The sequence below is a fragment of the Nesoenas mayeri genome, assembly GCF_963082525.1.
Source record: "Nesoenas mayeri genome assembly, contig: SCAFFOLD_40, whole genome shotgun sequence".
NCBI lineage: Eukaryota > Metazoa > Chordata > Aves > Columbiformes > Columbidae > Nesoenas > Nesoenas mayeri.
This window is the reverse complement of record NW_027660032.1, coordinates 1,473,206-1,490,236: the sequence shown is the minus strand read 5'-3', so window position 1 is coordinate 1,490,236 and position 17,031 is coordinate 1,473,206. Positions and strand designations below refer to the sequence as shown.

Here is a 17,031-nt window from a genome sequence, read left to right as displayed (position 1 = left end):
ATTCCATGGAGGGAAGAACAACCTCTGTGAGCTGGGGAGAGAAGTCAGGGCTGGAAATGGTGGTTGAGAGGGGCCTGTCCATGACGATGCCCTGGGGCAGATTCTGTGGGATGTCCAGTGCACAGGGGCACAGCCCAGCCCCTGCTCTGCTGGTTCTGCAGGTCTCTGGCAGGAGGCCTGGCTGTGAGAGGATACTGCTGTGTGCCAGCCCTGCACACACACACTGTTTATCTATACAGTGGTGTTTGAATCTGTGGGACACTATCGTAAGCATATGCTTGAAGATATAAACCATCGTGTATTGCCCTGAGGAGATCACCTTTCTCTGTGGAAAGGCTGTTGTGAGACCAGTTCTGTGACACAAGTGCCCATTGCCTGTCCCTGCCTCCGCTCACAGGACTGACACACAGCAGGATGGTGACCAAGTGCCAGAGCACTCAGGCCTTGCACCAACACAAGGGATGAAAAGGAGAGTGTGGGCGTGGAACCAGAACAGCTCTGGAAGACCAAGTGCTGCTGCTCCCTGGCAGGGCTGACATGCCAGAGCTGTTTTCCCTTCCACCCACGCACGGGAACTGTCCCCGCAGCTCCAGAAAGTTCCCGGAGAAAGAATGCCGGTGAAATAAAAATGGTGAAGGACCCTTTATTTTGCTTAAAGACAGAGAACATGATTCCACACTGACACAGCCACTTGGTGTGAAAAGAAAAGCAGGCAGTGAATTACAAAGGGAATTAAAATATTATCATAATAAAAAAAACCACAAATAGAGACAAAAAATACTGCACACAGGATGAACCTCCAATGAGAAAGAATATACTCTTATGTAGAAGAAGGCAGAGACAGTTTATAGGTTCAGAAGAAATCCAGTCATCGGTTTCCAGAGGGCATCCTTGAGATCCTGGTTCCTCATGCTGTAGGTGAGGGGGTTCACTGCTGGAGGAAACACTGAGTACAGAACAGACACCAGCAGGTCCAGGAATGAGGAGGAGATGGAGGGGGGCTTCAGGTTGGCAAACATGGCAGTGCTGACAAACAGGGAGACCACGGCCAGGTGAGGGAGGCAGGTGAAAAAGGCTTTGTGCCGTCCCTGCTCAGAGGGGATCATCAGCACGGCCCTGAAGATCTGCACATAGGACACCACAATGAACACAGAACAGCCAAAAGTTAAACAGGCACTGACTAAAAGAAGCCAGACTTCCCTGAGGTAGGAGTGTGAGCAGGAGAGCTTGAGGATCTGGGGGATTTCACAGAAGAACTGGCCCAGGGCATTGCCCTTGCACAGAGGCAGTGAAAATGTATTGGCCGTGTGCAGCAGAGCATTGAGAAACCCAGTGGCCCAGGCAGCTGCTGCCATGTGGACACAAGCTCTGCTGCCCAGGAGGGTCCCGTAGTGCAGGGGTTTGCAGATGGCAACGTAGCAGTCATAGGATGATGGTGAGCATAGAATACTCTGCTGCTGTCAAGAAGGCAAATGAAAAGAGCTGTGCAGCACATCTCAAAAAGGAGATGGCCCTGGTGTCCCACAGAGAGTTTGCCATGGATTTGGGGAGAGTAGTGGAGATGGAGCCCAGGTCAATGACAGAGAGGTTGAGCAGGAAGAAATACATGGGCGTGTAGAGGTGCCGGTCCCAGGCTATGGTGGTGATGATGAGGCCATTGCCCAGGAGGGCAGCCAGGTAGATGCCCAGGAAGAGCCAGAAGTGCAAGAGCTGCAGCTCCCGTGTGTCTGTGAACGGCAGGAGGAGGAACTGGGTGATGGAGCTGCTGTTGGACATTGGCTGCCTGTGGGCATGAGGACCTGTGCAAGGAGGAAAGACAGTTACATGTTAGGGGTGACTTCTCTGGGGAAAATAAACAGGCTGTTTCTCATGGAAAACCCCCTCCCTGATGGAGGGATGTTTCCCCTCATTCTGTTTCTACCAACTGAAAAAAACAGTTCATCACAGTTTAAAATGCAGCTTGGGCATCTAGTTTCCATGAATACACCTCTGGGTCAAGACCCCCTGTGTTGGTGTCAGAACAAAAACTGACCCACACTCCCATCCCAACCCCAGAGAGCAAGAGCACCAGGAACAGGTGGAGAAACAGGGAAGGACACTGCAGTGCTACCAGAAAATAAAGCAGGGACAGAAAGGCAGACGGGCATGCTGTAGAACCTTCTCCTGACCCGGCTGTGCTGCTGCCACTCACATAGTGACACTGTGGAGCAAGTACTTTTAGCACCTTTTTTGTGTACCACGTTCCAGGAACCCTTCACCTGGAGGTCCAGCTGCTGAGGTGGAGACTCGTGACCTGGACCCCATGGCTTTGGGGCAGAGGGTCTGCTGGGGAGGAGAGGAGACCAGGGGTTGCACTGGGAAATGTGTCTGCACTGCAGGGGATGGCAGGGGGGCCTGAATCCCCTCCCCAGCATTTCAGGTCCATCTCCCTCTCCCTGCCCATGTCTGTGCTGCCTGCAGCTGTGTCTTTGTCCCTGGGTCTGCTCCCTGTCAGTGTCACAGACCCCGTCCCACCCGCTGTGTGCTCAGCTCTCTCCTGCTCACACATCCTGGCACTGCCCAGGGGCTGCTCTGTGTGTGCAGGGGCTCAGGAGCAGCTCAGACCAGTCCTAACGAGAACTGGGCTCTCAGTGTCTTCTCCAAAGCAGAGAAATAAATCCCCATCTCCCACTGCACACCCAGACGAGCAAGAGTGGAAAACTGAAAGCACAGACTCCTTCCCTTGCGGCTGTTCCTGTACTGATGTCCTTGTTCTGAAGGACCCTCTGCCATGTCTGTGGGGGGATCTGGAGCTCTGAGCAGCCCTGACCCACACAGCTCCCTTTAACCCCACAAGCTCCTTGCCTGCCCTGCCGGGGGTCGCTCCTTCCCCCAACAGCTGCTGCCATGGGATCTCCCAGGCAGGCTGAGCGCTGACCCTGGCAGGCGGCAGAGTCCCTGCCCCGGCACAGCCCTGGGGTGCAGGGACCCTGCTCTGCAGGACAGCCCTGGGCACCCCTGGGTGCTCACCTGGCTTCACAGCTGTTCAACATGGCCTGACAAGAGCCCCGTCCTTACAGATCCCACAAGCTGTGCCTGTGCCAGTTTCAGGAGATGCCTCCAGGAGCTACAGCTGCACTGCCCTACACCAGAGACTTACCATGGCAAGGGCTGCAAAGGTTTCTCCTCCAGTGAGCTCTCAGCCATCCTCCCAGTCCTGACCACCTTTAATTTCTCCCTGCCTTGCTTGTCTCCTGAGATCCCCAGGCAGAGCCCTCAGCCCTGCTGCGTGTGCAGAGGAGCTGCTCCTGGGCAGAGCTGTCTCTCTGCAGTGGTGCCGCTTGCCATGAGCTCCCTGTGTCCCAGGAGCCCAGCCCAGCTCAGCAGCACAGGAGCAGCCCAAGGCGCTCTAATGACCCCTCTGGTGGGTTTGGTGCTGAGTCCATGGACCTCAGACCCTGAGGGGAAGCTAAAGAAAGTTCTCAGGAAGTCAAAGTCAGATGCAAACTCCAAAGTTTCTTGTAGTGTTAATGGGTCCCACTGAGGGAACCTACTGAGAAACAATATCCAGGTTTGGTTAGAGAAGAAAACTGGAGGTCAGGAAAAGCAAAGTAAAGATGTCTCTGATGCTGAGGAAATGTGGTTGTGTTTCTTTGACCAAAAGCCAAGCCCTGACCTTGTACCATGGGAAGTCAGATCCTGTCCCTTCCACGTTGCCCAGGGCCCTTCCTGGGACACTGTGATGTGGGGCTGTGCAGGGCCAAGGGCAGGACTATGGTCCCATACCTCCCAGGTTTCTGGCTGGGGACAAGGAGGCCATGAGGCCCCTGTGCTGGAAGGACAAGGTGTCTCCTCACAGGCATCAGAGGTGCAGACAACAGCCATAGCCAAGGTGAGAAGGAGCTCATGTCTGGTTGGGGCTTTCAGACTCTTTATATCCCTTGATCATCTCCACAACAGCCTGTCCTGTGCTGTGGCATCCCCTGCACCTCTTTCCCTGCAGGCTGGAGACATCCCCCCTGCTGCCCCACCTTGCTCTTGTCTGAGCATCTTCCTTCCTTTGCTGAGATCTCTCCATCCTCCCCAGATGTTCCTTGAAGCACAAAGCCTTGGGCTGATGCAGACTCCCTCTGCTGACCTGCTCCACCACAGCACTGCCCTTCCACTCACATTCCTTTCTGCTCATGTCCAGCCTGGACCTCCCCAGCTGCACTTTGGGCCTCTATTTCTTTCTCAAGCTCTTTCCCAACCTCCACCATCTCTGAAACCACCCTTCAAGCACTCTCAGGCTACTCCTGCACTGCTGCAGCCTCCCCAGCACTGCTGGGCCAAAGCAGCCCAGGTCCCTCAGCACCCCACACCATGTGCACAAGGTGCTGAACCTGCCTTGGCACAGCCCTGCACTCTCCAGTTCCTGCCTGCTTCTCCAAACTGGGAAGCCGCACACTGGCCCACACCGGTGTGTGGGTCACACTAGTGCTGAACCGAATGGGATCAGAACTCCAGATGTCTGGGTCCCCACGCTCCTCCTCACGCAGCCCCGTGTGCAGCTGCCTTGTTCATGGTGAGCGTGCACCATGGGCTGGTGTGGGGACCTTGTAGTGCCCAGGCCCTTCTCCTCAGGGTCACTGCTCAGCGTGTCAGGTCCTGCTCTGTCCTGATCAATGGGGTTGTTCTCCTGCCCCGATACAGAACTGGTCACTTCATCTTGTCAAAATTCAGAGCTTTCTGATGGGTGTATGCCAGATTTTCTCAAGGTCTGGACTCTCCCTGGCCTGAAGCTCCATTTGCTCACCTGTTAATGTTTGCATGCAGTTGGCTTATCCTGATAAGGATTTCTCTCCCAAGATAACAGCATGAGGAGTTACAGGACACTGCAAATACTACCTCCTGGAGAAACCGTGGGGTCTTGTGCATCTGATACACTTGTCCCCCCTGATACATCACTGACTATTTCTCCTTCTACAAATTAAGAGTTTTCTGTTGGGTAAATCCCAGATTTTCTCAAGGTCTGCACTCTCCCTGGGCTGAATCTCCATTTGCTCAGATGTTAAAGTTTGCATGCAGATTGTTTATCCTGATGAGGGTGTATCTCCCAACATGACAGCATGAGGAGTTATAGGACACTATAAATACCATCTCCTGGAGAAACTGTGGGGTCTTTTGCGTCTGGTGCTCATAATGCCAGACGTCTGGAGTCAAAGAGAGAGGCTCTGTTCAGGTGGGAGAGCAGCAGGAATGTGTGGAGCTCTGCCTGGGGACAGACAATGTCAGCTGAACATTAAGGAGTCAGCATGAGAGGGCAGAACAACATGGGCAATGTTGTGGTGACTGGACATCAGGTACAGACTCAATGATGAGGAAGAGGAGTGAGATGAGGCCTCCAGACAAATGAAAGAAGCCTCATGTTTCCAGGGCCGTGTCCTCGTGCAGACCTGAGATATCCCAATATCTGCAAGGTACCAGCCATCCAGGAGGGTTTGGAACCCATTGACAACATCTTCCTGACACAGGTGACTGAGGAGTCAGTGGGGTGAGGTGCCCTGTAGGACTTCACACTTACAAACCAGAAAGAGTTGGTCAGGATGGAACAGTCAGGGATGGGAAAGTGGAGCTGAGGCTCCTGGGAGATGAGAACAAAGCCAAGAGCAGGATTTCAGGAGAGCAGGATTTGGCCTGCTGAGGGACCTGCTTGGGTCCTATGGGATATGACCTTGGTGTCTGCAGAGCTTTCTTCTCCCATTTCCTCCCTCCCCTCTCCCACCTGCTGTTGTGCAGTGTTTTTTACCCTTTCTCAAATAAAATATCCCAGAGGTGCTGCCAGCATCACTGAGTGGCTCAGATTTGGCAAGGACTGGGTCCATCTTGGAGTAGCTGAAATCCGCTCTGTCTGACATTGGTCGAACTCCTGTTGTCTTCTCAGAGAGGCGACAACTGTAGCACAGCCACACTCACTCTCAGTTCCAAGACTTTGCCCTGTAAACCCAGTACAGGGTGATAATGTTTGGGGTGTTACATAATAGTTGATCATGGAGAAGTACTGGAAAAGATCTTCTGTCATTAACCTGAAGAAGTCTCCAGTCAATGAGCAGGTTCCTATGGGAAACTGTAATTGCCCTGACATTCACTGGTCAGGCAAAGCTGCAGCTGCCAACAGTCCAGAGGATCTTGGGCCAACTGCTTAACATGACTGCCTGGTGGGGCAATAAGGGTGATTCTCACCTGGATTGGGATCTGGGAAACAAGGAAGAGCTGGTGAGGGATGTGAACATCAGTGTCCACCTTGGCTGTCACGAGCAGGACACAGAGGGGTCCCAGGCACCAGAGGGGAGGGAGGAAGGCCAGCAGCAGAGCACAGGCTGGTGGGTTCCAGAGGAGAAGACTTTGACATACTGGGAGATGGTGGGCAACGTGGTGACATGGAAGTAGGTCTGAAGGGTGAAGGAGCTCAGGAAATCTGATAATCCTTACAAGACAGGCTGCTCCAAGCACAAGAATGATCTCTCCAAGTACCCATGAACAGAAGCATTTATCTCCTGAGGCTGCTCGTCTGAACTGATGGAGCTGCAGGGCAAAAGGCAGCACACAGGAGATGGAAGCAGGGGAAGCTGCAAAGGAGGAATTTAGAAACCTTGTCCATGGATGTAGAGATGATGACAAAGCTCCCCTGGATTGATACCTGCAGGGGAAGCTGAGGACAGCAAGATTAGCTGTCACAGCTTCATTTGCAGTAATAGACAGGGTGAACGTGGGCCTGCTGCTGAACTTCATAAGAGTAGAATCAGACGGGACTGAGGTTCTTCATGGCTTCTTTGCCTCCATCTTCACCAGCAAGGTCTCCTGAGACTTTATTCCTGAAGGCAGGAGTCTGGAGAACACCCAGCAGTGGATGGGCCTCAAGTCAGGGGTGACCTGAGCAAACTCAGACACCGTTACAGAACAGGAGATGGGTCACTTGACCAGCTCCCTGAACACAAGTATCGCTCTGCTGTGGCACCTGAGATTGCCAGGGACACTCCTCACTCACATGGTGATTTAGGCACCCACTTTTCCAATGAATTCAGTCTTTATCAGGAGACGCTCCAGAACAATATGAACAAGAAACTGTTGAGACCACTTGATCTGGAAAGGGAGGGAAGGGCGAGCAGGGAAGGAAATAGAAGAAATTTGGCTTTATTGCTATTTATTTTGGAAATGGTCTCTGTTTGGCTATTCCTGAAATCTCTCTCGTCATCCACACCAAACTTGAAGCCTTTAGGAAAATGGTGCACAGAGCCCCCTGGCATTTAAGAGCATTTTAGCTGTCAATGAGAGCCCTCTGCTGCCATGATCCTGAACTGCAGCTACTGAAAGAATGAACAAACCTCCAATGAAGTGAAAGGCAGAAGCAAACCCCAAGTTCTGAGGGTGTTTGGACCCCATGAAGGGCCATTACTGACACAGCTGTGAAGGAAACAACCAGTGCAGGTCCCTGTCCCTGGAGGCTGGTGAAGGAAAGACTTGCAGACACTGGTTCCAGGTGGTGAGAGCCATGTGGAGGTGGCTCTGATGCCATGTCAGTCCCTGATGCTTGTTCATCACCAGAATGGCTGAGCTCTGACCCCTGGAACCTGGTAGATTTTTCTCCAATGTTTTTCAAGGCTTTTCCTCTGGTCAGTGTGAGTGTTTTGTGTTTTGGGGGTGGGTTTTATGTCAAGTGCTGTTGCTTTAACTGCAAGGCTCTGTTTTTCTGTGGAGCTGGAAATGCCTGTGAGCTCCTCACAACTCATCCAGCTTCTTTCATACACCTGGCAATGGTCACCAATCACCTCAATGTTCCAGTCCCACACTTGCTTGAATCCCCTATTTGGATCCATACTCACCACTCCAGGAGGCTCATGCATCCACCAGGCTCATGGATGACTCTTGAGGACCATCCAAGTGTGGGCAGTGTAAGAGAGGAGCAGAGCAGGGTCAGCTCATGGGCCATGACTGAGCACAGCCACCCCAGCAGCAGCAGTTCCCCATCTTTCAGGCACAGCCATGCCCACAGGATGGAAATGTCACTGCCATACATGATTAGCCCAAGAGAGGCCTTTCTTCCTTCCATATTCCCAGGAAAATCTTCCTCCTATTGCTCCTCCACCTGCAGATATCAAATGCTTTCCATTTCTGGGTTCAGACATAGCTGGAAGGGTTCACTGAAGCCATCAGCCATCTCATTGCTTCTCCCTGACATGCCCTGACCCTCTCCCACACCTACAATGGCCAATCATGGCTGCTCAGGCCTCCCACTCTTCAGAAGAGGCGTCGAGCTTCTTGGTTCTTCCTGATGCATATTATAAACCTCCTCGCTCTCTCCAGAGTTCATGGTGAGCTTTCTTGTCCATAACAGCCCCTTTATGACCATGTCTTACTAAATGGTTGTGTTTGTATGATCATTTGTGCAGAAAGGGCAGTCACAGGACAGCACCCAATATGTCAAAACTGATGCCGAGTGAAATGCCGTAAAGCCCTGATGAGTTCCCCCTGTGTCAGTGTCTCTCCTGGAAGGAGTCTGTCCCGAGAAGGGGATCCAGCTCCTGCCACTCTCTGCAGAGGCACATGAGCAGTGTCCATCACCTGTGGACACAAAGGGTGATGTTTGCCAGACCACCCTTCATCTGAACCACTTAGATGTGTGCTTGTGGATGAAGTATGGAGCCTTATAGTGGCAATGCCTATTTAATTGTCATTGCCAGAGGGGCGACCACAGATGCACAATACTATTTTACATATATGTAAATGTAAATGTAAGCAGGTTAAACTTTTATTATTCTTTAAAAACTGACATTCCTAGACAAATTACACAAACATTTGAAGGATTATTCATGCCTTTTAACATGATTATCCAGAGAAGCCCCACCAGCTTTGCGTTTCAGGAAATGGGATCCAGAGTCCAAGGGCAGGATGGTTTGGGCTCTGTGCTGGGATCTGGAAACTGAAACGTGCTCCCATCTCCCAACCCTCTGCCCTCCTCAATGAGGGATGTGAGACATTCTGCCAGCGAGGGCTGAACTCTCACTCATGACAGTATCTTATGTCAAACTGCAGCCAATGGTGTCCTGCCAGCTCAGGATTGGAGCTTCCATTGCTGGAGGTATTGAAAAGACATGGAGATGTGGCACTATGGGATATGGTTTAGTGGTGGACTTGGCGGCTCCAGCCGCACTGACCTGTTTTGTGAAGGAGACCCAGTGGTGCCTCTATTTGGCTGAGCAGTGAGCAGCCCAAAGGTGCAATGCTAACTTTGAGATACTGTCTTGAATAAGTGGTAGACTTGACAGTGTTTGATTTACGGTTGGACTCCATGTTCCTAAGCGTCCTTTCCAACCTAAATGTTTCTATGATTCTGTGATGCTATGCTTTGGGTTGAAACCATTTCAGTTCCATCACCTCCAGCTTCCCTTGGAGGCTGCTGTTGTGTGGCACAACTGTCCTGGCTCTCCAGGCAGGTTGGGCACTGGTTTGGTGCCTGCATTGGGAGTTTTCCCCTTCCTGAGGTAAAAGTCTGTTGAGCAGAGACAGTTGCAGAGATTTGGGTTGCAGGGGTTTGCAGCAATCCTGTCAAACTCTGAGCAGGATGAGCTCTGGAGCCCAGGAAAAATGGAGATGCTCTGAAGGATGTTTGTGAACAGTGGTGCTGTCACTAGTAACAATAACAGGGAACTCCTTATTCTCACTGATGATCATGATGAACTAAAGCTCTTTAATTTCAGTCCTAACAGTCACTCTTGCTTTTCCAAGCATCTACTACACCTCAGCAGTTGTGTCTTGAAAGAATTTCTTAGAACAATGCTTTTTCTATCACTTCTTTTTTGTTTTAATCATTTAAAGAGTACACCTCTTGGACACAATTACCCCCAAATTGTGCTTCTTTCATTATTTTTCTACCTTTTAATTATTTCTTATGTGGTGTGATGTGGAGGTTGAATAGGAGAATATTTTCTTTTTGAGACAAAGAAGGCCAAGGAACAGATCCCAGGTCAGTGCAAAGGCACAAAGGAAGCCAGAATCTTTATGTGTGTGCACTGACACACACTGTCACCTGCATTTCCAGTCTCTGAAGACCCAGCAGTGCAGCAGAGTCTGGAGTTCTGAGCTCCCTTCATCTGCCCTGTGTGACACGTGTAAAATGGAACTACCCCAGTCCAATGGCTGGTTTTGATTCTCTTCACAGTCTGAAGCACCACATGGGTCAGGAGACAAGCCAGGATACCCAACCAGGACTCACATACCCTTCACGTAGATTTTAGGTGTTCCCTGGCATCTCAGCAGACATGTCATGCTGATATCTGGGTGCAAGGAGCTTGTCAAGTGCCTCGTTTTCATTTCTATAATGATGGATTTGTGTCTGGCTGACGTGCAGACTCTGTGCATGGATGCTGACACCTCTTGAATAACCTGCTCTGAAAGGGTTAACAACACAGGCTGTTCTTTCTGGAGAGTCATTAGGACAGCAAAAAATAAGATCTTGGCTCAGGGCAAAAGAAAAATGATCGAAAAGATGTGGTCAGGGCTGTTTGGGGGCACTTGTAAAGCAGCCCTGCACCTCATATGAATTACTTCTGTGGTCTGGGAGAACCTGAGAGTTCTCCCTAATTTGAAAACATGAAGGGGAAGGAAGGACAGTGTCATTCAGGATCACAGGGATCTCAGGAGGTGTCTTGACCAACCTCCTGCTCACAGCAGGGTCAGACCAGATTGCTCAGGGCTTTATCCAAACACATCTTGGTCACTTTCTGGGACAGAGTGAGTGCGCACTCCTGGGAAACAGCTTCCAGTGCTGGACTGTCCTCAGGACTGGAAAGTTTCTCCCTTTCAAGAGCACCTTTCCAAGCCCAAGCATCTAGATTGCTTTTTACTCATCTACTTGCACACTGACACAGACCATAATATCCTACCTTGGACACAAGAATATTGTGGGGGATGATGCTGAATGCCTTGCTGACTTCCAGGTAACAGACCACGACTGCTCTGCCCCACGTCCACCACCCTGTCCTTTCCTCACAGAAAGCAAAGAGGATGGACAGACACAACCTACCCTGGGTAAATCCTGTCACCTTCTCTTCCAGACACAGAGAAATGGGGTCCCAGTGGACATGTTCTGGGGCACAGCCCTTAGTTCCCCTGCTCACCTATTGGCCATTTTGAAAAGTACACACACTGTGTGAGAGCTGCCAGTGGTCAGGGAGTCCCCCTAGTCTCCATGAGCTTTCACAGATGGTGGAGAGTGGCCTCACTGTGACATGGTCCTGCTGTCCCAGCTCCTGGGATGCTGCCCCTGCTGTCCCATAGAGTGGAGAGGATTATGTTAGTTCCAGTGACCCCTGACTTGATCCCCATCCACTGCTCCTTGTTTGACTCCAGCCACAGAGATCTCAGAGACCTTGCTGGTGAAGAGGGACAACAAGAGGAGACAGGGATTCTCACCTCTTATTATATTCATGAGTGGCCACACAGTGTGTTTCTACTTTAACTGTTCCTGCAGTAGTAACAGCTCATTACGGGCCCTTGAATTGCCTTACAGGTCTGGACTGAGTTTTGATCTGGACTGTTCCTGTGCCTGGCGGCTGCTGTCCTTGAGACCAGATGAACTAACTCCTGCCACCCTGCCTGGCAGTTCATTCCATCCGTGTCACAGCTCTGTCCGCAGCACTGACAGCTCCAGCTCCCCCACTCAGGTCCCTGGCTCAGGACATGGCCTCCCATCTGGGCTGAGCCACCCCAGATGTGGCGTCAGCCCAGCTCTGACCTGCACAAGAAACCTGGTACCAAGTGTCCAAGAGCCCATGTGTGCAAAGGCTTTGCTTCAGAGCACAGACATGACATGGCCAAATATTGCTGAATGTCTCTCTAGACCTGGGAGTATAAAACCAGGATAAAATGCCTGAACTCATTCAACTGAAGATATTCCTCTGCCCAGCTTGGAGAATTTATATCCTTTGCTGTAACATTCCTGGTGTTCTGTCTAATGATGGGACAAGAAAAGATGTTTCTCATGCCAAAATGATTTTCTAATATGAAAAAAAAACTAATGCAGGAGAGAACTGTCTCTGTAGAGGTGAGAGAAGAAACATCACTGGTTATTTCAGACTGTTACATGGGCCATGCCCCTGGGGATCCAAGAAGAACACAAGGGAGCCCAGAGGGGACAGAGAAAGGGACATCATGGGCTGCTCCTGTGCTGCTGAGCTGGGCTGGGCTCCTGGGTCACAGGGAGCTCATGGCAGCGGCAGCACTGCATGGCAGCTCTGCCCAGGAGCAGCTCCTCTGCACACGCAGCAGGGCTGAGGGCTCTGCCTGCAGCACCGAGGGCACAGGAGACAGGCACAGAGAGGGGAACGGCAATGTGGAGGGTTGGTTGCTGAGGGCTCATTGAGAGACAAATCTTCACAGTTCTAACACGGTAAGTCTCTGGTTGTAGGACAATGCAGCTGCATTTCCTGGAGGGATCTCCTAAAGATGATACATCCCACAATTTACAGGATCTGTCAGGTCTCTCTCACAGTATTTCTCATGTAGGGGACAAGAACATGGTCCAGACCAGCGCTTCCATGCTGCACTGTCAGAGGGACAGGGCATGATGGCAGCTTCTGCTGAGGGTAATTGCAGGGGGAGCACCCAGGGGTGCCCAGGGCTGTCCTGCAGAGCAGGGTCCCTGCACCCCAGGGCTGTGCCGGGGCAGGGACTCTGCTGCCTGCCAGGGTCAGCGCTCAGCCTGCCCGGGAGAGCCCAACAACACTGAGGGGAGAAGATGTGGAGGGAAGGACCAAACCCTATTTGGCAGGAAAGGTGCTTCTGCTGTAGAGGGTGCTGTGTGGGTCAGGGCTGCTCAGAGCTCCAGATCCCCCCACAGACATGGCAGAGGGTCCTTCTGAACAACACCATTGGTACAGCAACAGCCACAAGGGAAGGAGTCTGTGCTTTCAGTTTTCCACTCTTGCTCGTCTGGGTGTGCAGTGGGAGATGGGGATTTATTTCTCCCATTGGAGCAGACACTGAGACCCCAGTTCTCGTCAGGACTGGTCTGAGCTGCTCCTGAGCCCCTGCACACACAGAGCTGCCCCTGGGCAATGCCAGGAGGTGTGAGCAGGAGAGAGCTGAGCACACAGCGGGTGGGATGGGGTCTGTGACACTGACAGGGAGCAGACCCAGGGACAGACACACAGCTGCAGGCAGCACAGACATGGGCAGGGAGAGCTTTGCCCTAGAGCTATGTTCATGGAAACCAGATGCCCAAGCTGCATTTTAAACTGTGATGAACTGTTTTTCTCACTTGATAGAAAGAGAGAATGTGCTGAAACATCCCTCCATCAGGGAGGGGTTTTTCCATGATAAACAACAGGATATTTTCCCCAGAGAACTCTCCCCTAACCTGTCACTGTCTTTCCTCCTTGCACAAGTCCTCATGCCCACAGGCAGCAAATGTCCAACAGCAGCTCCATCACCCAGTTCCTCCTCCTGCCATTCACAGACACACGGGAGCTGCAGTTCTTGCACTTCGGGCTCTTCCTGGGCATCCCCCGCAGTTCAGACACATTTCCCAGTGCAACCCCTGGTCTCCTCTCCTCCCCAGCAGACCCTCTGCCCCAAAGCCATGGGGTCCAGATCACGAGTCTCCACCTCAGCAGCTGGACCTCCAGGTGAAGGGTTCCTGGAATGGGGTACACAAAAAAGGTGCTAAAAGTACTTGCTCCACAGTGTCACTATGTGAGTGACAGCAGCACAGCCGAGTCAGGAGAAGGTTCCACACCATGCTCGTCTGCCTTTCTGTCCCTGCTTTATTTTCTGGTTACACTGCAGTGTCCTTCCCTGTTTCTCCACCTGTCCCTGGTGCTCTTGCTCTCTGGGGTTGGGGTGGGAGTGTGGGTCAGTTTTTTTTCTGACACCAGTTCAGTAGATCTTGCCTCACAGGTGTGTCCATGGAAACCAGATGCCCAATTGCATTTTAAACTGTGATGAACTGTTTTTCTCAATTGGTAGAAAGAGAGAATGAGCGGAAACATCCCTCCATCAGGGAGGGGGTTTTCCATGAGAAACAGCCTGTTTATTTTCCTCAGAGAAGTCTCCTCTAACTTGTTACTGTCTTTCCTCCTTGCACAGGTCCTCATGCCCACAGGCAGCCAATGTCCAACAGCAGCTCCATCACCCAGTTCCTCCTCCTGCCGTTCACAGACACACGGGAGCTGCAGCTCTTGCACTTCTGGCTCTTCCTGGGCATCTACCTGGCTGCCCTCCTGGGCAATGGCCTCATCATCACCACCATAGCCTGAGACCAGCACCTTTGCACCCCCATGTACTTCTTCCTACTCAACCTCGCCCTCCTCGACCTGGGCTGCCTCTCCACCACTGTCCCAAAAGTCATGGTCAATTCCCTGTGGGACACCAGGGCCATCTCCTACACAGGATGTGCTGCACAGATCTTTTTGTTTCTCTCCTTCATCACAGCAGAGTATTCTATGCTCACCATCATGTTCTATGACTGCTACGTTGCCATCTGCAAACCCCTGCACTATGGGACCCTCCTGGGCAGCAGAGCTTGTGTCCACATGGCAGCAGCTGCCTGGGTCACTGGGTTTCTCACTGCTCTGCTGCACACGGCAAATACATTTTCACTGCCCCTGTGCAAGGGCAATGCCCTGGGCCAGTTCTTCTGTGAAATCCCCCAGATCCTCAAGCTCTCCCGCTCACACTCTTACCTCAGGGAACTTGGGCTTCTGATGGTCAGTGTCTGTTTAGCATTTGGCTGTTTTGTGTTCATCATGGTGTCCTATGTGCAGATCTTGAAGGCCGTGCTAAGGATCCCCTCTGAGCAGGGACGGCACAAAGCCTTTTTCACCTGCCTCCCTCACCTGGCCGTGGTCTCTCTGTTCATCAGCACTGGCATGTTTGCCAACCTGAAGCCCCCATCCATTTCTTTCCCATCCCTGGATCTGGTGGTGTCTGTTCTGTACTCAGTGGTTCCTCCAGCAGTGAACCCCCTCATCTACAGCATGAGGAACCAGGAGCTCAAGGATGCCCTGTGCAAACTCATATCCCTCTGTTTTCTGAAGCAATAAACTGGCCATCTTCTTCTATACAGGAGTTTTAATGCAGCTAATTACAAGCCCAGCCTGTCAACTGGATTTTCTGGTGTTGTAGGTTGTTTTCTTATCATGATAATGTTGTCAATCCCTTTCTAATTCACTGTTGGCTTTTCTTTTATAACTGTTAGCTGCTTAAATGAGCAGCAGTGCTCTCCTTGTCTCTAAACAGAATAAAAGGCTCTTTAGTGACTTGTTTTTCACTATATCCTTCCTGCAAGGGCTTTTGGAGCTTCAGAGACAGTTCCTGTGCGTGGGTGGAGGGGAAAACAGCTCTGGCATGTCAGCCCTGCCAGGGAGCAGCAACGCTTGTTCTCCCAGAGCTGTTCTGGTTCCACTCCACACTCTCCTTCTCATCCCTTGTGTTGGTGCAAGGCCTGAGTGCTCTGGCAGCTTGGTCACCGTCCTGCTGTGTGTCAGTCCTGTGAGCGCAGGCAGGGACAGGCAATGGGCACTGCTGTGACAGACCTGGCCTCAGTAACAGTACTTGCACAAGGAAAAATGATCTTCTTTGGGCAGTGCATGATGGTTTATATCTTCTTGCAAAGTTTATTCCTACAGAAGTGGCCGCAGATGAAACATCAGTGTGCAGCTGAACAGTGTGTGTGTGCAGGGCTGGCACACAGCAGTGTCCTCTCACAGCCACGGTCCTGCCAGAGATCTGCAGGACCAGCAGAGCAGGGGCTGGGCTGTGCCCCTGTGCACTGGACACCCCATGGAAGGAGTCTCAGGTCAATCACCTGGACTGGTCCCTCACAACCACCGTTTCCGGCTCTGGCCTCTCACCCCAAGAGGTCTTTGTCCGTCCATGGAATTACACAATGAGTAGGTGAGAGGTTCATGTTTGCTTTGAACAGATGAGATGTGAGCATGTACGTCATGTATATGAGGTGACATGAACTTGAGTCAGCAAAAACACCATCCTACCTAAAATATGTAAATCCTCTCAGTTTTGGTCAGTCTGCTCTGCTAACAAAGATAAAAGTGACATTTAAAACACCTAATCAGAACCTGCAAAGAATACTGTCCTTGCAGCACAGACACTCTGGAGCCTGCACAATTAGCTGAGTCTTGTTTTAACATTTGTCTCAAGACTGTTACATAAAGTGTCCTTTAGCTGAACTTTCCTCCTTTTACGCTCATTATAATACTAAAACACACATCCCCAGGATGGGAGCCCCAGGCTCAGCCCGGGACCCTCTCTCAACAAGCATGTGTAGTGGTAAAATGATTATGTAACCAATATGCCAATGTGTAAGCACATGGCTCTTTAGGACTGCCGGGAGGGTCTGAATGTAGGAATAAGATTTGTATATAATAGATGTTCCTTCTCTATCTGTTGTGCTGGTTTCATTCCAGCATCCAGACTTGCACAACTCTGGAATAAACAAGATCTCATTTCTGGGTGTGGGATTGGCTTTGCACTTCAGGTAGCAAATTCACCATGAGCAACTAGGAAGAAGGAAAACAATAAGAAATAAAAGAGGTAGGAGAGGACATAGAAAAGGTTTCAACATTTCACATTCAATTCAAGAATGCTTCTCCTCTCAGATCTTTAGTAGGAAATAGATTTGATCAGTTTGATAAAACAAGCATAGTTTTATCTAGTCAGGTCATGGCCCATAAGGAGGGGGATGGATGGGTATGGGATTATGACGGCAGTTGAGTCTCCAAAACTCGTAATTGAGTGGAAAGATTTTGACAGTGAAGGGGACAGTGGGGTCAGTTCTGTGTCTGGAGGTGACAGCCCAGCAGCAGGGACATGGCTGGGAAAGAACATCTGCCCAAGTGCCCACAGGTCTTACCCAGGAGGAGAGACGGGTTGTCACGTCCATCCCACCTGAGAACATGACGGGACAGCAGCAGGGACATGGTCGTGTCTGTCAGAGAAGCTGAAAGGCCAGCAGCACTCATGGGATTTAGAAGATCATGGCAAGGTGACTTCTCT

The 17,031-nt window shown here is 51.2% G+C and overlaps 1 pseudogene across 1 annotated transcript; it reads left to right on the top strand.

The window, feature by feature from the left end:
- Positions 1–14,126: 14,126 nt before the first annotated feature.
- Positions 14,127–15,059, top strand: LOC308052344 (olfactory receptor 14A16-like; annotated as a pseudogene). The gene has a single exon. The product of its transcript is annotated as an olfactory receptor 14A16-like (transcript).
- Positions 15,060–17,031: the final 1,972 nt, after the last annotated feature.